The sequence below is a fragment of the Aptenodytes forsteri genome, unplaced genomic scaffold (assembly GCF_000699145.1).
Source record: "Aptenodytes forsteri isolate BGI_AS27 unplaced genomic scaffold, ASM69914v1 Scaffold5, whole genome shotgun sequence".
Classification (NCBI taxonomy): domain Eukaryota; kingdom Metazoa; phylum Chordata; class Aves; order Sphenisciformes; family Spheniscidae; genus Aptenodytes; species Aptenodytes forsteri.
The window spans coordinates 4,475,883-4,492,399 of NW_008795672.1; positions in this window are offsets into that span (position 1 = coordinate 4,475,883).

Below are 16,517 nucleotides of genomic sequence, written 5' to 3' on the forward strand. Positions count from 1 at the left end.
CCCTGTATTACCAACGCTGTTTCCAGCACCAATCCAAAACACAGCCCCATACCAGCTACTATGAATAAAATGAACTCTACCCCAGCCAAAACCAGCACAAAGCCTCAGAGAGTTTCTTGCACTGGCACTTTTCAAAAATATCTACTTGTAATGACCAGCAGTGGCAGTCTGTCGCTTGCACAGGTCAATTTGCAGTGCAGAACAACGCTTTCAAATCCTGCTTGAGCAGTTTTCTCTCCTTTGAACCCTCTTTCTTATTGCCAGATGCTCAGTCACAGTCTGGCCCTCATTCTTCCAGTCCTCCCATAAATGGAAGCAAATTTCCACCAAAAGCTTCCTTGGGGGCATAAGGAAATTAGAGAAAGAATAGACCTGGAGTCCTCTCATGTAGCTAAAAGGCCTCCAGTCAGACACTGCAGCCAACTTCTCTTTCCTGTGCTCTGTTGCAACCCGATCAGCCTTTTTCCTAGCCTAGAAATTCTGGCTCCTTGCTTTATTCCAGCCGATCTCCTTTCAGTAGAGGCATGTGATACCTAGCCTTGATCCTCCTAACCACAGTAACCCAAGCATCCCACGAAAAGGGCTGCGCTTCTTGCCCTTCTGCATTTACATGATTGCCTTCTGGACAGTAATAGATGATGCTGAAATTCTTTCAACAGAGATATGAGCTTATCCTCCCCCCTTCAAATGCTGGTTCTCTCTCTCCCGTGCTCTTAACTTTGCCTCATCAGCTCGGTCTTTCTGCTGGCCCCCACTCATTTCTCAAACCAAAAGTCTATGTGTTTGTAGCCATGAAGTCCCAGAGTGCAATGTGTTCCAGCATGAAGTGATTTCAGGTTGGCGATGGCTGAGGCCAGCCTGGATGCTGCCTCCCCTCTTGTTAAATGAGGCTAGGCATCATACAGTAAACAGTTAGGGTGAGGAAGCTGCAGCTGGAGCCATCACACCGCCTAAAAGGAGAAAACACCTAGCCAAATTAATTCCAAGAAAGAATAAGGTTGGTGTTTCATAGGGCAATAGGAACCATCTGTGACATACTCGTCTTTTTATTTGTCCTTGCCATGAGTTCAGTAAATATTCTTATTCATGTATGGAGTGCAAAGGTCTTCACTGAGGTAGGTACTTTGGTTTACCAGTGCCTTGCCTCTAAAATCTTGCAAAACAGATGAAGGCAGGCAAGGGAGGAATATTGTTCCTTCCATCCCAAAGGCGTGGAGGGCCAGGCAGCAAAGCTTTTGGGTGAAGTCCTCGGAGTCACGCAGAGGATCTGCTGAGGAAATAGGAACTGAGAATAGGTATCGTGAATCTTTAACTCCTGTACATCCTTTTGATGCAGAGTCAAATCCTACTCCTATGATACCCCTCTGAAGGCAGCGTAACTATGCATGGGCGGATGAGAGAGACATCGCCTGTTCTTTTTTCCGTCATGTCAGATTTCCCTGAAATCCGTTTTATCTGACTGCCAGACAAGGCTTCTCAAATCTGCAGCCAGCGTTATTTGGTCAGGGCATGGGGGTGAAAAGCCCAGCATTCAACAGAGATTCCTTGGAGTATCTTTAAGATCTTGGATCACATAAAACAGTCCCCTCTCATAAAAAAAAAAAGCACACAAACTTACCATTGTTGAGTGTTTCTTTAATAGAATCAGAAACAAATTTGTGACCTTGTGGCCCAGAGGTGGGAACACCATCTATAAACTTGCCCAGACATAGAAATGCATTCTGCCTGTCAGTAGGAGTTTGCCATTGAACATGTATATAAAAAAAAGCTGGTGTTACATTAGGCCAACATTTTTTAAATGCCACAGCTCACTTTATATGCCGTAAACCTTGTTAATGTTGCTAACAAGAAAGTTAAAAACTCAAAGCTATAAAAATAGGAATGCCACTGCTAACTAAATAAATATACGTGAGAACCAAATATTCAGATACAAGTTCTGGAATGGCTCATGAGTCCAGGGAGGGAGAAAGAAAAAAAAACATTAACCTGAGTTGTTGCTGATGTTATAAAAGCTCCCTATAGTCAGCAAAATTGCATCCCCTTGAGCGTTTGACTTAATTTCAAATGGTTCTTGAGAATTCAATGCTACAGCATGGACAAAGTGGCCGGTCATTTCAGAAGTCAGGGCAGGCGGGCAGCAAGGGCCATGCCAGCAAGGACCGTTCAGCCCGGGAGACCGGATGGGGCAGGGAGGTTTCCTTCTATCTGACTCAACAACAGATTGTTAACGTGGCAGCAGCGGGGAAAATGTTTCCATCAAAACAGGCCACCTACATATTCTGGCCTCTACCGTTGGCTCTGGATCCAACTTAATAGACCCAGTTTGTGCCTGTTATACGCAATCTGGGATGTATCATGAATCTTTTCGACAGCCTTGACTCTATAGTGGTTCAGGGGCTGGAACTTGCAGCGATTATTTTTGGCATTTATGTCCTAACTACATATATTTATCAATGCAACTTTTTAACTCTATAAGGTAAGAATCGAGACCTACTCCTAATGTTGAGCTGTCTGACATCAGAGTTACACGGGCTCACCTCTCTACTCACCATTGGCAATTAATTTTGTGTCTTCTAGTCTTTGCTTGTGAAAAGCAACCTTTTTCTTTTCCTAATTTATTTCCTCCTGGAAATTATGAATGAAAGATCTTCAAAGTCATGATATTTACTCACACGATGGACCTTTGTTTACAGATTTTGGCAACACAAAAAAAAATATATTTTATACATTTATTTATGCATATAAATCTAGAGGGGGTTATACAGTGAAGAAAAGTGGGAGAGAGAAAGCGGTGTTACTTTCACCTTCCTGTGAACTCAGGCTTTGGCTTTTTCTAAGAACAAGTTCTGTACAGTTCTTTTCCCCCATCGGTGTGTGGAATGCCATGTATTGTCAGACAGATGTAAAGCAAACTCCTATTTACTTAAGCATTAGTTTCCTGATCCCAATCCCAAGCTCTGTTTATGGAAGTCTTATGGAGCGTAGATCAGCTGCTAAGAGGCAAACTGGTGCCTTAAGGCCACAAACAACAAACACACCCTCCTCCCCAAAGGGATCTGTAGAAACAGGGACAACTTGTTAGGTCCCTGAGTGCATTAATAGGCCTCGATTGCCCTGACCCAACCCCACCTGGGGCCACCGGCCACACCCGAGAGCCCCTACCTACACACCTTCTCCTCATTGGTCTGGGGATGCATTTAATCTCAGGCTTGGGTAACCAGTCCTTGTAGAAGCTGCACTGAAGATGGATGTCTCTCTAATGCTAAACCTGGCCCTATATTCTTGAGAGATCCTCAAACCTACTTTGAAGAGGTAGGGCACTTGCTACTCTGTCTCATCCTAGAAGGTTTCAAAAAAATGAGCGTGTGAACCAGAAGAACTGTCTGATGGGGACCTAGGATTGGAAACCCTTCTTTCAAGGCATACATCATACAGGGAGGTTGGTTTGTGAGGCAAGCTCTGCCTGCTGCTCTGGGGGACCTTACAACTACCCCTAACGCTATTGCAAAATTCTGTCTTTGCTCTGCTTGTTTTCTTATCCTTAATTTAATGCTGTAAAGAAGAGGCAGAAGAGTGAGCATGCTGTCAAGAGTGTTAGACCAAGATCACTGTGAAAGCAGGAAGACCCAGGCTTTGGGATGCAGCCTGACAACCCGTGCTGTTAGATACCATAGCTAGGGCAGCACTAGAGCAACGGGGGTGTTGCAGAGCTGGAAGTCCACGACTAGTACCAGGTACAGAGGAGCGGCAGGCAAGGAGGAAGTTGTCCAAGGGCTGGTGGTACTGATAATTCTAGGCCATTGCCTCACAGGTTACCCAAGCAGGAAAAACTGTTACAACAAAGATTGCTCATTAGGAAAGCTAAGTGACTTGTGTCATGACAAGCGTCTTATTGGCAAGGGGTTGCAGGGACCACAAAGCAAAGTGCTTTTCTGAACCTGAGGGGGCCTTGAATGTGTCTCCAGCTGGGGCAAAAGATGATCCATAACTGTGGCTTCCCAGTTACTGCAGCCCAAAGCTTATGAAAAAACTTACTTGGAGTGTGCAGCAGTTTTTTGACACTTTATTCTGGGTGTTTGCACTTGGTGATTATGCTCTGCTTTGTCTTGAAGTTGTCAGCTTGCATGGCTCTATATTCTCTCACTATGAATTTTGCTATGAACACAGAAATTTTTAGACTGCCTCAGCGCTCCCTAAACCTGTTGGGGGTGGAGTATGCAGAACCTTACAGTCTATCCCTGTTCTAAAATTATAGACAAACAGTGGTGATATGTTTTGCTGGGAGTCTCATAGGGCTTACAGCAGTGATGGATCTGATGCACGCAGTACTTGTAAGTGGAGCAAAAGAGCTACAGGACAAACAGGAGGGTCACGCTGAGGACCTGCTACATACGAATGTACTTATCAACCTGCTGTTTGAGTGAGAGAAAGGTTGGGGGGGGTTAAGCTGAAAAACAGTTTGAGATTTTCAAAGACCTGTTTCCTCCTCTGATATAATGAACATTATCATTGTATTAAGAATACCTGGAAGGGATTTAGGATGAGAAACACTTGTATGCTTTGTCATGCACTATGTGATCAAGTCCATAGCTGTAAACAGTGTTGCTGGCAGCGTTTGATGTGCGGCTGTGCAGTTAACGTGGGCATGAGAACAAGGTGCCTCAGCTGCAGGCTCCTGTGTAAGTCCGGAGAATGCTTACAGAAGCACAAGGTCATAGCTATTAAAAACCAAAGTTGTCAGCTTCTCTGTAGACTACTACACTTGAAACAATCTCTATATAAGCAAACCTTGGAAAAGCTTAGTAAAGATTTTTCTTCACGCATTTCCTCCCTCTTCAATTCTGACATTGGAAAGACCATCTCTGGGATAGCTAGAATCCACTGAGGTCTAGGAGTTACTTCATAAAAAAGGCTGTCTTTGAAGACCGAATTTGGGGATTTCCACCAGAGTGCAAACCAGAAAGCACTGCAAGGAATACGTGTGAATTCTGAGAATACATACAGGCATGTGCTTGCTGTGTGAAGGCAATTATATGTAGGTTACATATAAAGTCCTGAAAAGACCTCAGCTTTCAGCATCTTCCAGGAGTTTAGCATGATCTGAGGTAGCTCAGCAGCTTGCGAAGTAAAGGCCTTGTTGGTTGGTACATGTTCAGGTTCTCAAATACCATTATCATAAAGCTTTATCTGGGCTGACTTTATGTGAGTGCTTGGATTCCTGCCTGTCTTCAGCAGCTAATCATAAGGGTTTTTTTCCCCTCTAAGTTTGTCCTCCCTTCCCACTCCCCTGTGTTCCTTTAAGTGATTTTTCTGTGGTGGGGGCTAGCAGTTTACCTATCCTGTGCTTGGATGATTTTGCTTTTCTCCTTCATCCAGACCATTTTCATCCAGACCATTTGTCATAATTCACTATTTTTGGTCAGACGTACCAAGCCTCCCATCATTAAAGGCTACAGAGCCAACCTTCTTCCAGTATGGAAGAGAGAGTCTTTTGGGCTTTAAAGATGATTTGGCACCAGCTCTTAGCAATGATTCAAAAAAACCTCCAAAACTCCTAATACAGATTAATCTATTTCACGCTCAACCCTTGATTGTTGTAGCCACCTATGGGTCAGAAATGAGGAAGGGTTGGATGACGGCAAACAGTGTGCAGAAAGCTCCATGCTTGCTTTGACTTAAAAACAGCCAAAAGAGTACGTTTTTAAACCTTTGTACACTTATTCAACTTCACTTCCACAATGACAGAAAAATTACTCAGACTATCCTGCTTCGTGGGGGGGGGCAGGGAGGAGGAAGTACACTTCTCCAAGACTACAGTAAAGCATAAACTGTTTCAGAAGATGGTTGTCTTTCTCCATATAGAGATGATGTGCGTGATTAACAACCAATTAATGATTAAATACATTAATGATTAAAATCAAATCCAAGCAGTAAGTGGGGATGATATATTAGGACTATATTGTTGAGGAGTGAGGAAGGTAGGTAATCCGACTGAGAAATCTACTCTTTTGTTGTATGGCTAATCAAAAAACCAGCCATTTTCTTTAGCTCTTCAGAATTTAAATCAAACTTGATGTGTCTATTTGAAACAATGACTCAGTTATCTACAAGACTCAATATAGTATGCTCACAGGAGAAAAATTGGCGGGATTTTAGCAAGAATATTTCATTTTCAAAGGCTACTGGTTACAACTTGGTGAGAAGTTTCCCTTTCCCACCCCTCTCTTTAATCTCAGTACTGACTGCGATTTATTAAGCTATATTTCCAGGATAGCATGCTGAGATGATGATTTTGTTGGAAGACCACACTCAAAATTGTCCTGAAATTGGATGCAGCATGGGAACCATCATAATCAGGACTTCACCACTGAAGCCTAGGAACAATTTTGTGGAGGGTCATGTTGCGTCTTGTCTAGGGCTTTCACAAATTAAAAATCTATTTATATATGAATTCTAAATCAAAGCACAACCATTCTGTGCTTTGATTTAAAGCACTTACATTTTTCTCTTCACCTCAAACATGGACTGTGTTCAGCATTCTCATTTGAATGTACACCAGTGTAAGTCCTGGGAAAGATGTTTTCTTCAGCAATCAAACTCTCTGTTAATGCTGCTAAATTTCTAACACAAGAGACTAGATAAGGCATAAGGATGGCAAACTGTTGAATTGTTGTTATTGTAAGCCCTCTCAGAGGGGAACCAAAGCAGATGTGAGACTTGAACTTTCCAATGGGGTGTACTGCTGTAGACAGTCTTTTCACCTAGTTTCCCCTCTTTCCTTTGCCTCAGAATTCTTCCAGTTGGGTTAGGCAGGTCCCAGGGCTTCTGCATGTATGGGTTTTTCTCTCTGTAGATCGTTGCCTATTCAGATTGCAGTGCTGAGGCTTAAGTGTTGGTGAAGGACTTTATAATAGAGTAATGGCTGCTGTTAAATACCAAAGGAAAAAAGAAAACCGAGAGAAGGAGGAAAACAAACGAAACAAAGAATTTGGTTCTAGTTGATTTGTATCTCAGGAACACTAAAATCACTTTGTAATTGTTCAGGTAAATAACATTCCAGTTCCAGAAACAGGGTGGCTTGCAAGCAAATTCGTTAAGTGGGATTTTCTTGTGCATTGCAAGAGAGCCTGTGAAGTTTCTTTGGTTATAAAGCCAAGGTACATAATTTCACTTGGAACTTCTGACCAGTGGCATATTGCATGTTCTCCAGGTCTTGAGTAACAATTCCATTAACTGCTAATTTATAGTGCTCATGAGTCTGGAGGTAGCAGGGAAAAGGGCAGAGTCTGTGATTGCCTCTAGCTCAGTAGCCTTTTTTTGGCATTTATGTATGTAATAGCTTGAATCCTACAACTCTGCAGTTCCTGGGTCCCTATTTCTTCAATACAAATAAAATGAGGATGATGCCCAGATCCTTTCTGGAGAGTTTTAGAAACATTAGCCAAAACTTACAGATATGGGCACCTTCACTGTGGCTTATCCCCAGCAATGAATAAATTATTATTCTGGAATCTCCAGAAATTGGGTCTCCTACCTTGATTCCTTCCTCTATTCAAATACTTACACCTTATGTTATTTGGTGGCAAACTCTTTCTTCTCCTGGTTATAATTTAGGAACCTGTCTGGATTAATCAACCCTACAGACAGATGCATCCCCTTTCAATGCCACCTTCACTCTGAAACAATTCTGAGAAATGCGAAGAACTTCATTTCAACATGAGAATTAGTCTTGGGACCGAATTCAAGATCTGTAGGCAAAGGAACAGTGAGGGAAGACAGATTTCTTCAAAGTAATCCATCAGCAGGGTTCAGTGCAGAGTTTAGCACTTAGGAAAGAAGTAATTTCCATATAGTCTGAGTCAGAAGTCATCCATGAGTAGAAAAATAATAGGAAAGACTTTTAAAGTTTGAGTTCATTTACTGACGTGGCTTTCCCTTGGGTTTTTTTGAGCTCATGGAACTCAGTATCTTCAACAGCATGCTGAGTGGTAGATGCAAAACACTAGTTAATGCTTAACTGCTTTTCTGATGCTGTGGACGTTAGGTTACTGAAATTCAATGATAGGTTATATTAGCAGCAATATATATTTGTATGTGAATGTGTAGAGACATTGTGTTAGGCAGAAGGGTTGTTTGGGTAGAAAGAGAGGAAAGCGTACTCTTTTTACACCTCTGGCAAACTTCCATAACTGGCTCACCCTGACTGGATAAGATTTGTTATTTGTAGAGCAGTGGCTGCCTGGAGAAATGCTGTAGCAGCGAGCTCAGCCTGTGTGTCTAGCAGCAGCTTTTATTAATTGCGGCAGTGGGTGGAAAATGCATTAGCCTCATATATTACTGTTGGGGGGTTGGCGGTATCCATTCTCCCAGGGTTGCTACATCCTTTAAAACTATATCTACATGGAATTTGCTCTTCATTCTCCTCTTCTTTTTCCTTTCCTTGTCTTGAGACATTCAGCATTGCCTGCGGTCCTCCCATTTCCTGCATCCTTTGCTAGCAAAGATACGGAATGGCAGAACCCTGATACCAGCCTGAGGTCCTTCGTGATGCAACAAAGTGGAAGAGGTAGTTTTTCAGTAGTCATTCAGCTACCCTTTTGTCTCTTTTAAAAAAAAAAAAGAAAGAAAATAAGAATTTCTAGTAAAAGATCAACATTATTCTTCGTTACAATATTCTCAAAGCTCTCCACCTTTCTTCATCTTACCTTCCATTGAGATGTCTGGAAACATATCTGTGTTTCAGTACTGCCTGAGCAATTCTGCAGAGGTGTCTGCTCACAGTAGATATAGGAAACAGCATAACCTGCCAATGCCTTCTTTATATAGCTGCCTATATCTGCCCTCAGCAGAAATGTTGGCGATCAATGTGTGCTAGCATTTTCCCAGCAGCTGCCAATGCGACTACGCAGGTGATATTGCAATGGGGAGGGAGGGCTGGCAGAAGAAATAATTTAAAGAAATAATTCAGGCAGCCCCAGCTGGCTGTGTCACGAAGTCTGCCGCTCCAGCACAGGTCATCTGGATGGATGGGAACCAGTCTTGGAAGAGCAAAGCTCAGCACTAAATTCCCGAGGGAAAAGCTGTTTGTGCTGTGTACCTACAAGGCATTGATATAGCATTATTCTGTGCATAGTACATCCTCCTGCTGTCTGGTGCTACTAGTAACAGAAATAATGACATAGACATACCATGGGTAAGATCATATCCTACTGGCTTTGAAGGTAAAAACCTCTTCTGCCCTGTGGGAGCCTACAGACGTGGTGTGTTGATAAGTATATCTGAGGTCATATTACCCTTGAGGACAAGGACCCTTTTTTTTATTCATATCTCTGAAAACCTACAGGGAAAACACCAGAACCTACAAAATGTGCAAAGCTGAAGAAACTTTGCCTCTGTTTTTGGCAGCTCTTCAGACTCTATCACAAACTTGCAACAACCAGCACTTTTCCTGCATGCGTAGATGGGAATCATGCTTTTGAGGGGTAAATCTTAACTGTTGTCCCTAAACAAATTTAAGAGGCATCTAGCTTTTATCATTTGGGAGAGAAACCTGAAAATTAGAAGTTCTGAGTTTTGGGAGAGAACTCCGAAACTATTAATTTTGAAACTTTACAACTTCCAGATCTTTCTCATGAGGGATCCAATAAATGGAGTGGTGAATGGCAGTGAAAATTTCAGATCCAAATACGTTGAAAATGTGGTTAACTTGAAAACAAATCCTTGTACTTCAGATGTTGGACTCTGATATGATAATAGTGGTAAAGAAACCCTGAGTTCATTTCAGCCAACATGTGGAAGGGTTTGAAAAGCGTTAGCTTGTAGTTTGAGCCCCCAAGTAATATTTAGCCTTTCTACTTCCAGTGGTGCCATGTGCCATTTTTAACCTAAAAAACAGCTAGCTTTGGCTCTTATCTTCAGAGGCTAAAACAGGAATTTGGTCTAAGAGAAGATTCTGCAGGTTCCCTTGCCAGTGTTACTTGTTCTGTTTTATGAGTGCATGTGATGACCTGTGTGTCTTCATATGGGCTGTTTACAGCATGATTACAAAGATAAATGAAACATGGTTAAAGCTGTTACATTCCAGTATCCCCTCATTGCACAGTAATTAATGAACTCTACTGAACAAAATAAATTTGGAAAGAAAAGTGATCTCTCTCTTCTAAGGGCGTATCATAATTTCAAGAAATACTTTCCGATTATGGGTTCTTATGGTATTGCATCTGTTCATGAAAACTGAACTGAAATTGTGAATCATTCTATAAATGCTAACCAAAGCAAGATGGCTCAGTTTTAAATATCTGTCTCTTCTGGTTTCAGATCATTAAAACTTTTATTTCATCAAATTCAGAATTAAAGTTTAAAAAAAAATACCCAAAACAACAACAAAGCAAGACCCTCCCCTAAACTCAATTTTTTTTATCATCTGTCCTCCACTTCTGGAATAGGAAATTCTGCAAACCAACTCTGAACTCAGGAAAGGGAGGTACTAGCAAACTTGCCGTGCTGAAGGAAAACACAAAAGGTAAAATATAGTGTCATCCAGAAGCCTCTGTGCTCAGTCACGCAACTTTTTTGAAAGCTGCAGCTCTCATCCAGGTCACAGCAGTGTAACTGGATGCAGAACACTTTTACCAAAGAGCAGAAATTACCAAGAGCTAATACAGACGAGCATTTAAAAACTGCTAATATGAAATGCTCTCTCTGTTTCAAAGCATCAGTGGGTGGAGTGTTTCCTTTGTGTTTTCAGAGATAAAATATTTGTTTTGTATAATGACTCACTCAGATTACCGTTTCAAGAACCGAGCAAGGGTGAAAGGACTTTTTCTGCCTTTTCTAATTTATCTGCCAAATGTTTATTTCTAGTCAACTTGCACATTGAGTAGCACTTACTTTCTTACTATACTCTGCTTGTTGGTGGTTGAGTAGCACTTACTGTACTTTCTTACTATACTCTGCTTGTTGGTGTGTTTTTGCAGCTCAGCTCCTGGTATGTGATTAAAAGTTTGAAGTGATGCCTAATGCCCTGTTAAGTTGCTAAGTCCTACAATAGCATCTGGAAATGATATCTGTCTCTCTAGGTGGATTCTTGGAAGAGAATTCACTTTAACTGTGACTCCCCCTTTACCTTCCTTCCCAGCCTTATCTTCCCTCCTTCAAGAGCTGACAGGGAAAAATAAAGACAAGTTATGAGACAATTGATATAAAATCTGTGCACATGTAAATCTAAGTTACTGCATATAAAAGGAAGGAAAACCAAAATGAGAACAGTACTGGGAGTTACGGGATGGGCAATCTGGAAGGTTTTTCTTCCATCTTGCATTTGAAGCATAGAACAAGAAAATTGCAGGTGATGGAAGTCTTGATACAGGCAATGAAAACCAGGAACGTACAGCTCTGTTCTAGGGGTGAGAAGAGCCAGACTGAAAAATTGGTGAATAATTTTGTTTCTCTAAAAGGAATTAACTTGATTTAACATTATACAGACAAAGGTTATTACAGCTAGCATGGGTCAATCTATAGACAAAAAACTTCAAAAGGAGCTAATCTTATACAAAAGACATGCATGAATCTTTGCATCAAAATAGCACTTCCATGCTTACTCTTTGGAGTTAGTCATTAAAGTTTGCCAGCGTGTTTTGTGTGGGTTGGGAATGACAATTTCTGCGAGACTGTTATGGTCTAGCTGGGGGGGGAAAGAGTGCTTCTCTTGTGAGTTTTGTCACTTTAAAATTTATGCAATGAAAATGCCTGGAGAAATTATTGATTGTAGATAGCTATACTTGGTGATTTGGGCTGGTTAAGAAAAGGTTTAATAACTCACATTATTTTTGTAATATATTATTGACTATACATTAAATCCGCACAAAGGTGAAACAGCTGACATGGCTGGAAGCCATTTGGATCCCACCTCTGAAATTGAGGTAAGGATTTATACCTAATCCCCTGCATTTGGAACAGAAAACATATGACTTCGAATCGGGAGTAGGGGCAGCAGCTCTCTGGTCGTGATGGAGGAAGCTGGGGCGTAATAGCGCTTGAGTATTTTATCATGGTGTTGCAGGGAACAGGGCCAGGCTGGTTTTGACTTCTCATTTTATCTAAATTGTTCTTCAGTATTATGACCTGCATTGTCTTACTACAGGGGTAGTAAAATCCCAAACATACAGACCCTAGTATTAGCATAGCCAAGCTCCACGTAAAAACTTACAGTAAATGAGCCTCACTGCAGCCAAACCACATGTAAAAGCAAGCTGTGAAACAGACTCAACATCACCAAACCAAAAGCATGCTGAAAACCACCCTCCACATAGCCAATTATCTATAAATCTGTGATGGAGAATGGTTGAGGCTTGTGTGTTTACTGGAATAACTCAAGGCTGTGGAGAATCCACTTGTACAAGTCACCTTCTCACCCACCTAATGGCTGAGCAACTCCATCCAACAAGGCACCAGACAGACCCACTCCCAAGTCTTAAGTCATCAGGTAGGAAAACTGGCTTCAGAAGGAATAAATACAGCACAGTGGATTTGGGATCAACCTGCTCCATATTTGAAAGCAGAGAATGAGCAAAAGAATCAGGCTCAGAAAGAGCAAAGGACTAATTTTTGTCTTGTCTGATTCGGACAGAACTGATGCTGCTGAGTTATTCCCACTAATACATCCTATTAACCTCTGACCACATAGAGAGAATAAGTTGGTCAAGGGCCAGAAAAAATCATCTGGCTCCCGTGATTAATCTTTCCAGTTAGAAATGAGTGAGAGGCAATTAGTAATCCCATTTTCAGTTGTCCTGACTTCAGAAAGTCATCTTAGAAATTGTATTAGAAGAGAGGGAAAACTGAGAATTGAGCTTCCAGTTCACTGTTTCGTAACTTCAAGTGCACTGAACTTTTAAATGGCTTTTTGTGACACTTTCTTGTATTATCATCACTGCAGTTATTCATGAAATATTTCAGGGGTTTACAGCCTTTTTCTCACAGTAGGTCTCAAAGCGCTTTACAAAGGAGTTCAGAATCATTATCTCCATTATATAGCTGTAGAAACTAACAGGGAGATGTGAAATTACTTGCCCGACATTGTGCGGGAGGTCAGTGGCAGACCTTGGTGTAGAACCTGCATCTTTTGAGCCCACTTTTCCAGCTACTGAATATTATTCTTAGTTATCTGCGGTAGTGGGGAATCCCGGTAACGGCTGCTGTTTCATGCTAGCTTCACAGAAATTTGGCAAATAAACACTGTTTGTGGCAGCAGGTTTCTTCTATCAGTATGAAATATCCAATTCTCTGGGAGCCAAAGAAGGCTTGCGTCGGAAAAGGCTGCTCACAGAAGCTGGTAGAAACTCATTTAAGGGTGTGCTCAACCAACAAGAGTTAGTTTTGCTTTTCTCTTGCACTGTTTTGTTTGAACATGTTGTTGTTTAATATGCCAGTAGGTGTTTGGGAACTGACTTCAGTGAGATAATCCAGGATTCCTGGCCTTTGACACACAGTATGGTTGTTTAAATCAGGGGGTCACAGCTTCCCCCGTGTAAAGCAGAAAGGCTTGGCTGGCTTAGGTGGAGAAATTTCAGCGTATGTATTAAGCGGAGGATTTGCCCAGGGGAGCAAACTAGGATTCAATGTAAGGGGCTATTAGTCTATTATAACCACTTTTAGATTTAAAAATTAGTTTATTTGATCAATAGACTATTTTTTTTCCATTTCCAGTCCCCTGGCTGAGCAGTCTGTCAGGATATCGATACCGTAACTTATTGACATGCTTTGCTAAGTTCTCTAAATGCAGTATTTGACAACTCATTCTTCTCTTACTCATTCCAGGCTCATCTTTGCAATTGTGCCTGATTGAACATCACCAGTAAATACAGAAGTGTGGAGCCAGACTGGTACAGAGCAGTACAAGGACAGGGTAAGGTGCATGGCTGCTTGCCCACTGCATGGTCCTGGCTGATACTTGCCCCATTCTAGTCCCAAATGTTAGCTATTGCCAGGTGGAAAGAGGAATCAAGAGCAAGCCTTTAAGCATGTTTTGCTGTCATCTACACCTTTTCTACTCCTGTGGAGAAAGGCCACGGGTTCAGGCCTGTGAGATGCTGACAGGATACCTATGCCCTTATTTTCCCAACTTATACTTTTCAGCTCATTAAGTCCCTTCTTAATGCATTGACCGAAACAGCAGCAATCACATCATCAGGCAGTGTTACCTGGGCGTCTCCCCCAGGGCAATGCCATCCAAAACGGAGAGGAGGATGACATGAGTATGATGCAGTCAGCTCTCTACGTGGCACCTCTCCAGCTCTGGCAGAAGTCGGTACACTTGGTAGAGGCCTGAGCATCTCATTAGCATTAAGAGAGAAATCATGGAGAAGTTGATATTTAAAAGCAGGACAGAAATTCTTTGCAATATATTAACTGGGCGTCTCCCAGGGCAATGCCATCCAAAACGGAGAGGAGGATGACATGAGTATGATGCAGTCAGCTCTCTACCTCTCCAGCTCTGGCAGAAGTCGGTACACTTGGTAGAGGCTAGAGGCTCTCATTAGCATTAAGAGAGAAATCATGGAGAAGTTGATATTTAAAAGCAGGACAGAAATTCTTTGCAATATATTAAAAAGCTCAGTGTTGTCTCTAAGAAGTACCAGCCAGTGTGTTCACCGTTATCCCGGAGAGGAGGATGACATGAGTATGATGCAGTCAGCTCTCTACGTGGCACCTCTCCAGCTCTGGCAGAAGTCGGTACACTTGGTAGAGGCCTGAGCATCTCATTAGCATTAAGAGAGAAATCATGGAGAAGTTGATATTTAAAAGCAGGACAGAAATTCTTTGCAATATATTAAAAAGCTCAGTGTTGTCTCTAAGAAGTACCAGCCAGTGTGTTCACCGTTAACCTGTGACATAGTCATACAAAAGATTTTTCTCAGGACAACAGTGATAATGACAGTAAAAATACTCAAAGTAATATATGAAATGAAAGAGCCGTAGGTCTCAAAAGTGATCTTATAAAGCTCAGTGACGCTAATCATTTAGCACAGCAGCAACTCTGAAGAAACAGAGCAGGGCAGCAAGTGAGGGAGGGGAACTATTGCTATACAGCATGGGGATCCAGGGTAGAATCCTGAATGCCAGTTTTGCTATTGATTTGAATTGTATTTTAATTGTTTTAAGAACAAGAGTAAACAAGTAGAGGGGACAAATACATGAAAGTGTTTAAATGCGGAAGATTTGCTTTTGCTTTCTGTGATCGTGCATTTATCTTCTGTTCATTGCTTCTGTGCTGTTCTGCTGCTCCCTGTTATATCCCTATGTATGCTTTTACATCTCATTATCTGATGTACTTTAACAAAATATGTGAACTTAAGAACAAAAAGCCAAACAAAGCCCACATTTGCTTGTGCCAAATCTTATCTCTTTAATATAGAAGGTTAATCATGAACACAGCCATAGTGTGGTTAAAAATATTCCTCCTGTCTCTGAAAATTATACTTTATAATTGGCTTTTAACTACCTCCACCACCACCACCAAATCAACATGTATAAGTGTATTCCTCTGCTTCATGAAGCTAGAGGCTCTGCAGATCATGAGGCAGATTCATATCTCCCGAAACGCTTGTCACTTCAATACTCCATCAAATCGCTGTGGATAGAATTAGTTTTTCCCACTTGCAATTCAGTGGGAAAATCTTTCCCAGATCTCAGCAAACGCCCCAAGCCAGGGACTGATTTGGCAAGGTCAGACTGAAAACATCTCTCCACACTTACTTAAAGCAAGGCACGGCTCAAACCCTGCTTTGTCCAGCTGTCAAAAGCCTAAGTGGGAAGTTAGTTCAGCCACAAAGACACAGAGATTGATCAACTAGAAATACATCCATCGGAACTTAGGAGCTGAGGTGTCTCGGGATCCTTTTCAGCAACCATCCTCGCCAGAAGTACAACAAACACCCATTCTTTTATTAGCCCCCTTGGTATCTAATAAGACTCGGTTTGACAGCTCCAGCTTCTGGATTCCTGCTGCAGCAGCCTGCTTCTGCTTGTATGCTCTTAAGATAGGAGTCTGTGGGGGCAGGACCTGTTAAATACAGAGACGCTGGGAGAAAGGGGTTCAGAAATGTTTCCTCTTCAGCGGGAGCTGGGAAAGAAAATTTAATTGAACTACTCTACCTCTCATGAGTCCAGGGGAGAAAACCCATAAGGATTACTTAGGACTTTAGAGACAGATAATTTAGGAGTTCAGAGCCACTGTGTCTGTGAAAGAGCAAGGCCACTTTTGTCATGCCCTGCTCACCTTGAACAGACTTGGAAATTAAGCCTGTACCCCTCCCCCCCCATCCTCCCTGGTGGGAATGAAATCTGAAGGAGAAGGAGCACAGCCTGATCTTCTGTTCTTGGGCAAGAGTTGTAGAGCCAGCACTGAGGAAATCGTGTCTCCCGATGTGTGAGCTGAAAAGATGAAGTGGGGATGAAATAAATAGGAAACTCCATGAAAACCCATATGCAGAGAATTTTCTGAATAGCTGCAAGAG